Source organism: Bufo bufo, chromosome 6 (assembly GCF_905171765.1).
Source record: "Bufo bufo chromosome 6, aBufBuf1.1, whole genome shotgun sequence".
NCBI classification, from domain to species: domain Eukaryota; kingdom Metazoa; phylum Chordata; class Amphibia; order Anura; family Bufonidae; genus Bufo; species Bufo bufo.
In genome coordinates, this window is record NC_053394.1 from 371,238,870 (window position 1) to 371,252,968 (window position 14,099).

At 43.0% G+C, this 14,099-nt stretch overlaps 1 non-coding gene across 1 annotated transcript; it reads right to left on the reverse strand.

Moving 5' to 3' along the window:
- Positions 1-10,281: 10,281 nt before the first annotated feature.
- Positions 10,282-10,466, reverse strand: LOC121006484. The gene has a single exon (XR_005780303.1). It is a non-coding gene; the product is annotated as a U2 spliceosomal RNA (small nuclear RNA).
- Between the last annotated feature and the right edge of the window lie 3,633 nt (positions 10,467-14,099).

Sequence of the window (14,099 nt, forward strand, 5' to 3'; positions counted from 1 at the left end):
CCCTCTTTTGGCCTAAATTAAAAGAATTCGTAATTTTTTCTAAAATCTTAATCAGATTAAAGGAATATGGAGAATTTAAAACCGTTTTAAACCAACCTTTTTTCCTCATAAAATATCCAGTGTTATAACGAGTAAAATATGACCAATAATTATCTTTAAAAAGGGCATTAAAACAGGAGCTAAAATACTTAATTAAAAGAAAGGGTTTTAATATCGGGAAAGTCTTTTCCACCTTTGTACTTAGGAAGCATTACCGTATTTCTCTGTAATTTGTCCATCATGGAACCCCAGAAGAAGTTAAAACATGCTTTATTAATTTTTTTAAAAATACGGTCCGATGGAGGGAACACCATACTTAAATATAATAAAATCGGCACAACTATCATTTTTATGATTAAAACCTTTCCCTCCATCGTCAGCTTCCTAAGATTCCACATGCACAGTTTCTTATTAACCTTTTCTGTCAGCGTATCCCAATTCCTGAGGCCATCGTTAGACTCACTGAAGGTGATTCCTAAAATTTTTACTGATTCAGACTCAGGAATGTCAATATCATTTAAAACCATATCTCCGATATTTAAAATACTACTTTTATTAAAATTAATCTTAAAACCGGAGGCACAACAGAAATGCTCTATTTGCTTGGTAGCTTTTTGGATTGCAGTGGTGTCCCTGCAAATTATTGCGACGTCGTCCATGTACCCCACTACTTTTGGCTCTAGTCCCCCTCTGCCCGGCAGGGGGACTCCACGTACTTGTTTGTCCTTTCTGAGTGCGATTAAAAGAGGCTCCAGAGCGCAGATAAAAAGCAGTGGGGACAAGGGACACCCCTGTTTCACACCTGATTTTGAAATGACATCCTGAGTCTTAAAACCATTGACTAAAACCTTACTTGTACACTGGTGGTAAAAAGCTCTCAAAGATTGTACAAACCCCTTTGGTATACCCATTTTCTTTAAAACCTGAAAAAGATAAAAGTATGATACATGGTCAAAAGCTTTTTCGAAGTCTAAAAATAAAATGGCTGCTTTCCTTTCATTAATATCATTAATCACGTCTTTTAAAAGATTTTAGTTATCCCAGATACTTCTCCCGGGTACTCCACACACCTGGTTTTGATGGATAATCTTATGAATAATTTTCTTTAGCCTGTTTGCACATCATTTCGCCATGATCTTGTAGTCGCAACACAGTAGAGCAGCGGTTCTCAACCTAGGGGTCGCGACCCCTTTGGGGGTCGCCTTAGGCTTTCTATTAGGGCTGCACGATTGTAGCGTTACATTACCCTACTTCGTGAGATTTCCCTACCTCCTGACTTCCCGTCCCACTGCTAATGACGTGAGGAGGCGTTCCTGAGTTTTGACGATCTGAGCATGCGCAAACCGACAGTTTATAGAAAATCTCAGCGGAGTTCAGCTTCACACCGGGACACTGCGCATGCACACTGGGCCGTAATATTTCCCTACTAAGGCTCTCCTGCGCATGCGCAGTGTCCCGGTGTAAAGCTGAACTCCCCTGAGATTTTCCATGACAGACCCAAGTGATGGCCTCTCCAGATTCCCAGATCACCATGTGCTGGAATACAAGTCCGATCCATGGAGGCCGCACTGAGCAGCTTACCGGATCCGCTACCAGATAACGCAGGACTCCTCACAGGTTTTGCGGAGTCCATGCCTTGCCGGGCAGCACAAGGTGAGGGGAAGGGTCCTGCTAAATAGGAGGCAGCTGGTTGAAATGCTTGGCTTTTAGGATTGACCCATTACACGTGTAAACTTTTCCTACTTCTCACTGCTGGGAGCTCGTTACAATGTATTCAGTCTAGACCAGCGGTTCTCAACCTCCACAGATCCCCCACAACACAGCGCCCTCCACAGATCCCCCACAACACAGCGCCCTCCACAAATCCCCCACAACACAGCGCCCTGCACAGATCCCCCACAACACAGCGCCACAACATGAGGAACTGTATTAAGGGGTCACGGCTTTAGAAAGGTTGAGAACCACTGCAGTAGAGTGATAGGTCTCCAATTTTTTATATCAGTTTTATCCCCTTTTTTTGTACAATAGGGATACCTCACCTTTTTTCCAGGAGCCCGGGAGAGTCTTGGATCTAAAAACTTCTTTTAAAAGAGAAAATAGGTGTTCTTTCAAAATACCATAAAAAGTAATATAAAACTCAATAGGTTTACCATCGGGGCCAGGCACTTTCTCCTTCTTAAAACTTTTAATTGTTTCTAAAACCTCTCGTTCAGTGATCTCCTGTAAGGATCTAAAACATTCTCAATCCCCTTCAGTGAGTCTTTCATAAAATATTTATCTATTTTCTTCCCATTGAACAAATCTGAATAAAATTAATGCACTTTCTTTAAAATCCCTTTTATACTCCCCCCCCCAAGCTCCTCAATCTGGGTATGTTTATACTGTATTTTTTTGATAAAGTACCTGGCGCAGGTCTCGTTTTTTTCTAGGTGTTTCACTTTTGACCGGAACATGATCTCTTTACCTTGCTGCTCCAGGCACTGTGATATTTCTTTTTTGCTCAATACCCAGATCTCGGAGCTTGTATTGTGTCTGCAGACTGGTATTTAGCTCATCATAAAATTCCTTTTTTTCTTGGGCTTTACTTTAACCTTTATTAATTTTTTTCTTCATTGTTTCCCACCATTCCGTAATAGGTCTTCTGGGGTTCCTTACCCGCCTGCAGCGCTTGTAAAACACAATAAAATCAGATAAAATTTTGGGGTCTTTTAAAAGGGAGACATTTAGTTTCCATGTTTTTTTCTTTTTGTATTTGCCGCCAAACTGCACCTTAAAAGATAACTTATGGTCTTAAAAGACATTAGTTAAAAGCTTACAATTAAAAGGCAGTACTTGATAAGAGCAGAAGATAAAATCGATTCCCCCAGGTAACGCCGGCCTCTTCAGATAGATGACTATTGCATTTTTTTAAAACGTCAGTGAGCTTGAAATCTAAGATAATATTTTTCAGCAGAGAGGAGGACTTATCATAGTTTCAGCTCACTGCGTTAGAGAGCCAGCGTTCACCTCTTAAAATACAATTAAAATCTCCTGCTAAAAAAAATGGTTCTGAATCGTTTATAAAAAGGCGTAACATTTCAAACCTTTTTTTTTTGTCAGTAAAACCATAAAAATTCAAAAACTGCCATCTCGTACCATCAATAAAAGCTTTAACTAATAAAATTCTCCCTGGTAAAATCTCATTCACATGGTCTATAAAAACATTCCCTCTAAATAAAATGGCTACACCCCCAGACTTGCTTTCATTTGAGCCAGACCAGTCCATGTTTCCAGTCGTCTTTGTATTTTTTATATTTTTGACAGTGGGGGATGCAGCACTCCTGTAAAAAAAATACCGTAGCAGATAAAACTGATAAATAATTAAAAAGGGCAACTCTTCTAGCCTTAGCGTGCACGCTTCTGGTGTTTAGAGAGATGCCTTTTAAAACAGCCATGATAAAAGATTAAAAAGGGAGTTCTATTTTCGTCTTACCTCGGCACAGCATCGGCAATGCCAGAGTACTCGCTTCCACTTTCCTTGCCACCTAGTACCCCAGATGTCACGGTGTTCATTGAATCAGGAGAGGAGCTTCCGTTGCTCAGCTGACCCCCCCACACGGAGCTCATAGGTGCTACATCAGATATCGGAGCCACGGCGTCATCCCTCTCCCTCTGCGGGGCAGAGGTCCCACTCAGTATTGTTTCGGGTACTGTCTGTTGAGTATCACCCCTTGGGTGAGAGGAGAGACCCTGCTGGAGGCCTTCGGGATCCGCCACTGGTCCCCCAGTTGACTTCCTCCCCTTTACCACTGATACCCAGTCTCTCCTCTTTTTAGACGCCGCGGCTCCACCTGGATCCTCTGGGGCGTCGTCTTGCTGCCCAGGCGAATCAGCTTCATCCGATCGGCCCCTGTCTTCCATTTCTGGAGGGGGCCTTTTCGTCGGCTGATCACTGGATTTCCTCTTATTCCGCTTTTTCCTCGGTTCACCTGATTAGGGGGGGGTCTGCTTGTCGTGTCCATCTGCTTCGGTTTTGTCTTCTTTTTCGGGTTCCGTCTGTTCCTCTGGCCGCCTCTGCTGCCCTGACTGTGCCTTGGACCTAGATTTAAAAGGACATTTATTTTTTTAAATACATTTTTGTATTTATTTAAAGAAAAAAGTATATACATACATGAAATAAATGACTGTTAAAACAACAAAAGGTCAGAAATAGTACAAACATGGTATACATATCAATTACATAGGAATGACCTCCATTTTTTTGCTTTCCAGATACCCTCCCTTCCGCTTGTCCCATAAATATATGACATACAGTCTAGATAAGGCAATATTAACGCATACCTCCACCGCCACTTCCTCCCTTTTGAAAACAAACAAATTCCTAACATCCCACAGACTTTCCATCACACATACTATTATGAACCACAACATCTGGACATTTACATGACCTCGCGCACCAACCCCATACATTGCCACTTTCCAATTTAAAGACGTCACACTAGTCACAAGTCCACTCATTCTTTTCCACACACTCCCAAAATAAGTGACTCAACCTCACCACACCCAACCCTTGGACACACTTCTACTCTAACCAGGTCCCTCTTTTTCTGCACCTCTCTCACAGGCAGCACATTCTGAAAACCCATCCACACAACATCCTTTTGTCTATTAGAGACGCCCTTAATTGACATTTTCTTCCAGACACTCATTGCCTCAGTCACACGCAAACCCATCAAGTCGCACACAATCTCATTTTCTCTCATTCCCATCAACATCCGCTTTTTATCCTTAAACTCATTCATCGGCTTTGACAACAAATCATACTGTCTAACAAACTTTTCAATCACCTCATACCACTCAGGACATTTAAAGGACACAGGCACAGTCGCATCCCTCATACTCCAACGCAACCCATACAACATCCATCCAGCCAAATATCTCGCCATACACGCACTTTTACTCTTTTTATCCAGTAAAATCACAAACCTTTTTATATAATTTAGCCCCAAGAACACCTGAAAATTCGGAAAATCCAAACCCCCATTTTGTAGTTTTTATATACATGTTCCCTTTTTAATTTCTCCATTTTACTCCCCCACAGAAACGTAAAGACCAATTTTTTTACTTTTTTGATATTTCTTGAACGGCCGGGATACACACCCGCCACAAAGAGTATGATAGGCAGAATAACCGCTTTGACAATCAGGACCTTCCCAGTTAATGACAACTGTCGCAATCTCCAAAAATTTAACTTTCGTTCCACCTTTTTACCACATTCATCCCAACTCTCTATTCCTTTAAGGTCATCATTCAACCACATACCCAACACTTTCACCGCACCCTTTTCATTCTGCACTTCTTCCAAACACACACTCTCATCCCCAAAACACTTAAAAACAGACTTGTCCCAGTTGACCTTAAACGCAGACGCACTACAAAAAAAATCCAACCACAACCTTCCTCTCCTCATAGTCGCCAGGTTATCACTCACAATCACCAGATCATCCATATATCCCAACACTTTCACAGTCTTACCCATACTTCCCGGCACAAGCAATCCCTTCATCACTTTATCCTTCCGCAACAAACACAACAACACCTCAATAACACAGATAAACAGAACAGGGGACAGCGGGCACCCCTGCCTCACACCACTACCCACTCGCACCTTTCCGCTTAAACACCCATTCACCAAAATCACACTTGACACTTCATCATACAGACTTTTAACCCCATCCACAAACTTTTGAGGAAGTCCCATAGCCTCAAGAACCCCAAACATGAAAATATGAGCCACCCTATCATACGCCTTTTCAAAATCAAGCTCCAACACTTCTGCTTCCTCACCAGACAGTCTCCAATCAAATCTCTCAACAAAGACAAATTTTCACTCATCCGTCTCTCAGGCACCGCACAAACTTGATTCTCATCCACTACAGTACCAACCACCCGACGCATTCTATTTGCAAGCAACTTACTGTACACTTTATAGTCGACATTCAACAGCGTAATCGGTCGCCAATTCTTGTTACGATCTCCCTTTTTCTTGAAAATAAGAACCACTACACTTTCCTTCATAGATGCAGGAAATCACCCCATGCTCCCACATAAACTTAAACACTGCACAAAAATCCTCACCAATCACATCCCACATTTTCACATAAGACTCAACAGACAAACCATCCTTACCCAGCGATTTTTCTTACATCCATGCACCACACATCTAATCTCATCCTCAGAAAAATCAGCACACAATACATCCTGGTCATCCTTCACTAATTTTGCATCCAACGCTTTCATCACATCCACTCTAAGAGATTCATCCACCCATTTTGTAGCATACAAATTACTATAAAATTCCTCCGCCACGCCAACCATATCTCTACCCGTGACACATTCACCCACACAGTTAATCAATTCTTCCATATCCTCAGTCTTACTGCACACTTTTTTAAAGAAGAAACGAGAACACTTCTCATCTTTATCCAGTATCTCAATTTTAGAGCGGAAAATTATTTCTTTCCCTCTTTTTTCTATTGCTGAAGCCCTCTCCCTTTTGACTGTTTCCAACATCTCAGAAATGTCCTCCCCCAGGTCCCTCAACCGCCACAACCAGTCCAGTCGCTGATGCAGCGACGTAAACTGTCGTTTTAACTCCCTCGCCCCCCTATAGCTAAATTTTTTGAAAAACTGTTTGAACCGCCATTTAACCCACTCCCACCAAACAAGTACATCCGCAAACTCACGCTTTCGCTCCTGCCACTTAGCATACTGACACTTAAAATCCTTCAACACTCTCTCCTCATCCAACAATCTCGTATTCAACTTCCACACACCCCTACCATACATACATTCCACGTCACTTTCCACACGGGCTAACAAACACACATGATCTGAAAAAATAACATCACATTGCGACATCTGGGTACATTTCAAATTTCTAGAAAGAAAAATTAAATCAATCCTGGAAGTAATCCTACCTTTATCAGACTTGAATGTGAACAACCGCGGATTTCCCATCACCCGCCCCGCATCTGACAGAGAGAAATCAGTAATAATCTTTTGCAATTTGTGGCCAGTGCCATCAACTTTCCCCCCCTCAATGGTGCAATTGAAATCCCCTAACAAAAACGAGGGCAATCTGCCAACTAGATAAAATTGTAACTTATCAAAAATTTCCATCCTGTCCTTCCTAACCGTAGGACAGTATACGTTAACAATACGGAATCGCCATCCTCTATGCTTAATGACAGCGATAATGCAACGACCTGCCTCCACCACAATGTAACTATCAACAACATAACTTTTGTTCCCCAACAAAATTCCCACCCCATCATTCTTATTATCACATGAGCCCGACCATATTGTGTCACCATATGGCCATTCCCTTGCGCATATAGGTGCATTAATTCCACACTCTTGCAAGCAGGCAATGTCCGGGTTTTGATTTTTGACAAAATCCAAAATGGCAGTTCGACGAACCTTTGATGTTAAAAGTCTAACGTTCAGGGATAGGACAGTGAGCTCAGTTTGTCCCCCCATTGTAGGATTGTATTAAAGGTATAGTTGTAGATACCCAATCTGAGCTTTATCCGATCCCTCCTGGAGGCTTGCTTCCTCCTGTGCAGAAGGTTAGTGGCCCTGCTACGTCTAAAAAAGACATGGTGTTCTCAGCAATGATGGCCTGGGGGTAAACCTCCAGACGGAAAGGGCTGTGGATACCTGGGGCACTCTCTGGTGGGAGCAAGCGAGGTCTCTTTACAGAGTTTTCACTATTATCCTCAGCTGATCTTGTGAGGGATAGGGGCAACTCACTAGTGGCTGGAAAGTCTCCCTGACCCCCTTCTCCCCTCCTCCACTATAGCATGCCATTTTAAAAGTTCAGGGGTACCTGATAGGTGCATACTCTCACCTTCCCCTTGAAGATCAGCGTTGGGCTCTAACAGCAGAGCCAATTCTTCAGCCACCTGGGCTACTGCGTGTTCTGTAGAAGGAGCGATGTAATCCTCTGCTGTGTTGAAGTCACTCTCCTGCTGCTGTGTCTCCCTGGCAGGCTGCGATCCAGCCTGTAACTGTGTGGGTTAAGATCGCATGTCAGCCTGTGTAATTACAGACAGGAAGCGCTCCTGCCGTCCTGCCTGTGAGAGGACCGGCAGTGTGCGCTGCTGTGAAGAGGGGTCCTTCCTGAAGCTCTGTATGGGAGCCGACGTGCGCTCCCTCCTGCCGCTCTGTGTGTGAAGTGAGCGGTCCGGACGTCTGCTGCTCTTGCTGGAGAAGTACAGGGGGATTGTTTTGTGGCAGCTCTGGCTGTGTGCTCACTCCTGCAGGCGCGCTCCTCTGTTCCTCCACTGTAAGGGCTGGCGCTGAGCGGCACCCTGCCGCAGTTGTCTGGGGGTATGGATCAGGTTGTCCTCGGTACCTTGGGTCCCTCTGGCAGTCCTCTGGGATGGTTCTTCATTCCTGGATCTGGCAGCCTCTGCATAGGACGGCGCTCTGTACCCCCGGACAGGGCAATTGTTGAACGCATGTCCCTCTTTGTCGCACAAATTACATACAAGCGGGTTGGGACAATGTCTGTTTTTTTGACATTTCTGGCAAACTCTGTCCACTTGGGTGCAGTTTTCCTGGATATGACTGTATAAAGATCAGTCCACAGTCTTTTCCCAGGGTAAAACATTGCGGTGGATGTCTCACACCGCCAGGTCCAGCAGGGTCAGGCAAAAAACGGACAAAGAATTTATGCTTCCTTGTCCACAGTCCATGACTTCCCATGACTTTGTGCGAGTATACGACCTTCTCACAGAATTTCGTCAGAAAGAGGTAAATATCATCAATGTCCACATAGGGGTTATACATGAACACTATTAGATGTACATCCCTGTTGTACAGCACTGTAAAGGTAAGTCCATCCAAATCCGGATTGGTTCTGTTCGCCTCTAGAAAGAGGTAGAGGTTATGGCAGGCAGCAATTGACGTAAGTGCAAGAGTACGGCGTCCTCCAATCTGGTCCTGAAAACAAAGAATGTCCGACTTCTGAACATGTAAGGTTTTGAATAAAACTTCCTTGACCAAATATTCGTCAATGAATTTCTGCTTCTTCTACGTAAATAGCAAAAGTATTTCGGACCAGATATTCATCGGTCCCAGCAAAGTCTATGGTGACACCCATGGTGCTCCTTGATCATCTTCAAATGGCTCCCAGCGCCTCCTCACGGGGATGAGTCTGGATCCATGGCCCTTCAGCCAGATCTACACTTGATCTTAGCCAAAAGGCCTAGAAGCGATAACCTTGAAAAGGGTTTGCCGTACAGGCTGATGCTCCCCAATGCAGAACACTTCTGAAGGCGACAGCCTACAGGCCCCAGCCCGGGAGGCTTCCTGCTCTCACAAAACAGGGAAAAAGGTGCGTCCTCCGCTCAGCAATCACCATCAGGCTCCTCTTCGTGTTCCCCATCTGCATAGCTCCACCCACCCGGTGCACGCCCACGTTTGGCCACGCCTTTTCTTGGCACGTAAGTCCTGGTGCCAAAGCACGCCAAACAGAAAGACAGATAGGAGGAGGGAATGGAGAAGTGAAGAGTAGTGAGTGAGAAAAAAAAAATGCATTGTTGATTGTGATGTCAGGGCCCCATTGTTCAGTGTTCCGTCAGGGCCCCATTGTTCAGTGTTCCGTCAGGGCCCCTTGTGATGTCATCCAGTGACCTGACCTGACCAGCCTCCTGTGACACATGCAGTGTTGCGTCCATTGTCCAGACAAGGCAGGTCCAGCTGCTGCTGATACATAGAAAGTGCTGGACTACTTATTAACCTCCAAGTAATCCAGTTCAGAAGATCCACAAGAGGGAGACACAGGCATACTTTACCTACTAATGGACTGGAAAAGCAAAATGGTTACATCCAGCCAACTTGCTCCAAACTTGTCAATTTCCAGGGACAACAGAGGATCCCATGTGCACAACAGGCCAATCAAACCCAAGGTGCGTGGACGTCCAAACACTTCATTCAGTTGATAGGCCAATTAATCCGTCAGTCTTAATTGGATTTGGGGTGTGAGCAGACTGGGCAGGTGCCGAGACAAACCTACAGCTGCGGCATTAGGAGATTGACAGACTAGATGCAGGTATGTAGCAAGCAGCACAGCACTGGACAGAGAGAGGAAAAGCTGAAGTGCAGACTGAGGCAGGACACAACTTTCCACTTGCTTGCTGGAAGTAGGAAGGATGCTTGCAATCAATTCATTCTGTTTTTTGATACTGGATTAGGAAGGGGTGCACCGGTCCTGGAGGTACTGCAATACCAGGTCAATGCGTGTTGTGGACAGAGCAAGCTCTTTTTCCATCTCCCTGTACAAAAAATCCATTTAATATATGGTCCCCAGATAGGGGACGTATCAGATATTAAACTGATAAGAACAGATTTTTTTTATACCACTCAGGGTACAATACAAGCAACCTAATATAAAAAATCAGCATATCTTCAAAATTGCTTACTCGACATATACAATAATACGAAAAGTCATCGGAAACAACCGAAACATAATATAGAGATTTATTTTTTATTTAACCATCAGGTTTGGTTAAAACTAGCACCTTAACCAAATCATCATATGGCTATTTAATTGCAAAAGGATAACAGACAAATGACAAAAATACAAGCTGTTTCCATTTTTTTTATTTCCACACCCCCCTCGGCATCAAACTTAGCACTTTTTCTTAAATAACAAACATAAAGATGACTCAGAAACAACTTAACACAATCATTCATGTCCCACACTTCCCTCTTATATACATAAATGTTTCTGGCATCCTATAAGACTTCTTTGAGACACGTCATTGCAAGCCATAACAAAACAAAAGCAAAGGTTAAAAAACTTAAACCGTTCAATTCTTTGACCAAACCTCCCACCTTTCTAAATACTTTTTGGGCAAACCCACAATTCCAAAACAGATGTAAAATGCTTTCTGTCCCCACACATCACTTTGCACTAAATCTCTTCTTTTTTGGACTTCCCTAACTGGCAACGCCCCATGCATGCTTAACCATACCATATCTTTCTGCTTGTTTGTCATTGCATCCATACCTAAACTTTTCCACACTTTCCCTGCCTCTAATGAAGATAACAAATTAATGTCTTCTGCCACCTCCTCTTTCTTACACCCTTTCAACACTTTCCACTTATTCATTAAATCATTCTCATGCAAAACAGACAAACCAAACTTCTTTACAAACCTCTCCATGCCCACATACCAAAAAGGACAAATAAAGGTCACAGGCTGCCTCAAACTCCTCTCGCACCATCCCCCAGTATATCTCACCATGCAAGCCACCTTACCAATCCCTTTCAACAACCTCAATAAATTCAACAAAAAATTTATACACAGATACAACTCAACATCTGGAAAATTCAAACCCCCATTCTCTCCAAACTTTACAACAGTCGCACACTTAACTCTCTCCATTTTCACTCCCCACAGAAACAAGAACAACACCCTGTTAATTCTCCTCAATTCCATATACGATGGAGGGAAAATATTCCCTATGTAAAGCAATATGGGTAAGATAACACATTTAACGATCAAGATCTTTCCCGTATAAGACAGCTCACGCAACTTCCAAAAGTCTAACCTCCTTGCAACTTTACCTCTCACGTTCTCCCAATTCTCATGACCATTCAACCTTTCATCAAACTTAATACCCAACACTTTTATACTCTTAACCACTTTTAGACCCAAATCAGAAACATCACATCCATCCCCAAAACACTTCACCTCACACTTAGGGTCCATTCACACGTCCGTTTTGGTGTTCCGCATCCGTTCCGATTAAAAACGGAACGTTATGCGGATCCATTCATTTTCAATGGAATCCGCAAATAATCGGACAGCACACATGGTGCTCTCCGATTCCGTTCCGTGGGTTCCGTTATTCGGATCCTGGAAAAAAATATACCCTGTCCTACTATTTGTCCGATTTTGCGTTCCGTCATCCCATTCTAGTCAATGGATCCGTCAAAAAATCGGATGACATGCTAAAAGCATCCTCATGTCATCCAGATTTTCGGATCCGTTGACAGGAAATAAAAAAATAATAGGCCAGCCCCCTGTGCCATGTGCTTTCAGCACCAGGGAAAGCTGTATCCTGTATCCTGTCTGCTGTGCAGAGTGTCTGCTTAATGAAAAGTAATTGCAAAAATGGCATATGAGGTCGAGCGTCTGATCATCATGATCCAGGAGCGGCCATCCTTGTGGGATTCCAGAAAGGACCAGTATCAGGACCGGGCATTAAAAGACCGCTGTTCGCCCTTCCTCAGGCAGACGACGGCGCAGACACGCGGCCTATTCTGATTTAGAAGTTAGGAACTTGATTGATTCTCGGATTCTACAATTTCTAAATCAGAATCGGTCGGACAGTTTAGAAGAACGAACCATAAGAAGTCTGGCCTCAAGTCTTTCTCGTGTGCCTGAGGAACGGCAAACACGTTGTCTCTCCTCACTGTGCTTATTATTTGATTTATATCGACACAGTGAACCATTTGAAATTGTTCATCGCATGGAGCTGCTACGAGATCAGCAACTAAATATAGAAACGCCTGTTTACAGGCTAAATAGGCCACAACCTCCAGTGATACATACCCCGGGCCCCTTTACCAGGGAATTATTTGACATATAAAATATTGGTTTATACAAAAAAACTTTATATTTCATGTTTATTTTATTACATTTAAATAATATATGGTTAAAATGTTAACTGTTAATTAAAAAAAAAATTTCAATGATATTGTACATCTTTTTTTAAGATAAAAAATAAATTAAAAATTCACAATGGAGTGTGCAGGACCCGTGTTCCTGCATGGGATCAGTCTTGACAATCCATTTATGAAGATCAATCTGGTGTTATATTTCTGCACTGGCCCCATTCAGTTGTGCACAATTACATTATACAATGAATGGGGCTGGAGCAGAAAAGTAGCAGAACAGTTGTATAGATTCTGCACGGAATTGGCCGGCTGTTCCATCAACGGAACATGCAGATTTTTTTTAAAAAAAAAATACATTTTATATTAATGAACTACTATTAGTGTAGGTCAATAACATAAAATAATAATTTTTTTTTCAAAAAAAATCTCGGTGAAATTTCTGGTTTAAATTAAACAGTACATGATGACTTGCATTGTTTAAAACACTAGAATGCATGTACAGAATGTAGCTTACTACAAACAAAAAAAAAAACATGTGCTGTCCCCTTTAAATGCTGATGTTCTATACTTACCTAGTATGCATAGAAGTTCATTCTTTGTGGATTGTGGGTCTGATTACATCACGTGTTGTTCAAATTCAGATATGAACCCAGACATATTCCATTTATAAATTATTAAATATGGGACATATTAGAGTTCAGCTCTGAACCTGGACAACTTGAAATTTATGAAATGAGACGTAATTTAAAATGAGGTATTAGAAGGTATTTTCACCAAAAATTGGGTTTTTACAAAATACCTCAGCCCGCAAGCCCTTGCGAGTCCCTAATCTAAACTAACAACAGGGGATCTAACTAAACTAATATTTTTAAAATTTGGGAAAAATTTAAACCAGATTCCAGCTGAAATCAACGTCTTCCACGGATGGCATCCACCTGCCACGATAATGCCCCCTCAGGGCTGCAGAAGTAGTCGGCATAGAGTTCCCGAACAGCTAGTCCAGCTGTTCCAGGTCGTCCAGGCCAGCTCAGGTCTAAACTGACAGGAGAAGTCATATTTAGGCCCAATTCTGCATCTGTGGAGGCATCATGGATCCTGGTGAAGTTGTGTAGTAGTACACAAGCCTGTATCACCAGGGTGGCATTCTCCGGATTCATCTGTATAGATGACAAGAATACTCTCCACTTAGTGGACAGTATTCCAAAAGCGCACTCCACATACCGACGGGCGCGAGTCAAGCGATAGTTGAAGATGCGCTTCCTGTCATCTAGATCGCGTCTAGGGAAGGGCTGCATAATGTGGGGTGACAATGCGAATCCTTCGTCTGCCACAATCACAAATGGAGCCGGCGGACCTGCAGATCCGGGTAGTCTACTGGGCTCTG